General features: G+C 65.5%; 1 protein-coding gene across 5 annotated transcripts in view; it reads right to left on the reverse strand.

The window, feature by feature from the left end:
* The window catches only part of CUNH19orf12 (chromosome unknown C19orf12 homolog), an 11,802-nt gene extending 11,541 nt beyond the window's left edge, over nucleotides 1-261 (reverse strand). For 2 of the 5 annotated variants that reach the window (XM_010641014.3, XM_010641010.3), the window contains exon 1: nucleotides 219-255. The gene's annotated coding sequence lies outside the window, so the exon portion shown is untranslated. Of the gene's footprint in view, nucleotides 1-218 lie in introns of all 5 variants that reach the window. The other 3 variants (XM_010641012.3, XM_010641013.3, XM_010641011.3) reach the window with 3 other exon arrangements.
* Nucleotides 262-679: the final 418 nt, after the last annotated feature.

Consider the following 679-nt stretch of genomic DNA (forward strand, 5'->3'; position numbering starts at 1 on the left):
GCCCCGCAGGACTCTGGCCTGCTGCGTGACCCCCACGCACACCTCCCATTCCCGCGCGGGGCCCTGCGGCGCGGAGCTCTGTGCTTGCGGGTGACGGTGGCCGCTCTATGCCTCAGTTTCTCCACATGGAAAGTGCCTGCGCGAACCTTCCACGCCGACGCGGTAAGCCTCAGGCCCAGGCCCAGTGCTGGCCGCGCCCCTCCCCGTCACGGGCTTACCTTTACCTGCAGTGGGGCTGCGTCTGCTGCTGCGTTGCCCTCCCGCCTTCCGGCGCCGGGGCCTTCCGGGTCGCCGCGGTCCCCTCCGCCCCCTCTCCCGCCCCTGTTTGTCCCCTCGACTGCCACGGGATCCGAACTCGGGAGGGGACACCGAATGGGGTGGGGATCAGGAGATGAGCCCTTTCCTGCATCTCACACTCCCTTTCCATCTGGCTCCCTGGCCTAACTCAAGCCTGTGAGGGCCTCCAGGAGACCTTTGTCCTCCTTGGCCTGGGCGCAGGGTCTCAGACCTTCAGGCCCCTCCCCGCGGCCTGGGCAAGGGAGAGGGCGCAGGGACTGAGTTACTGTTTGGTGTTTGAAAACCTTAGGCCAGAGTCAAATGGTTTGGAAAGGAGCAGTGTGAGGTGGCCACTGCCTATAATCCCAGCAGTCTGAGAGGCTGAGGCAGGAGAAGTTCCAGT

Source organism: Fukomys damarensis, unplaced genomic scaffold, assembly GCF_012274545.1.
Source record: "Fukomys damarensis isolate Sample0158 unplaced genomic scaffold, DMR_v1.0_HiC HiC_scaffold_19, whole genome shotgun sequence".
In the NCBI taxonomy this organism is placed as follows: Eukaryota; Metazoa; Chordata; class Mammalia; order Rodentia; family Bathyergidae; genus Fukomys; species Fukomys damarensis.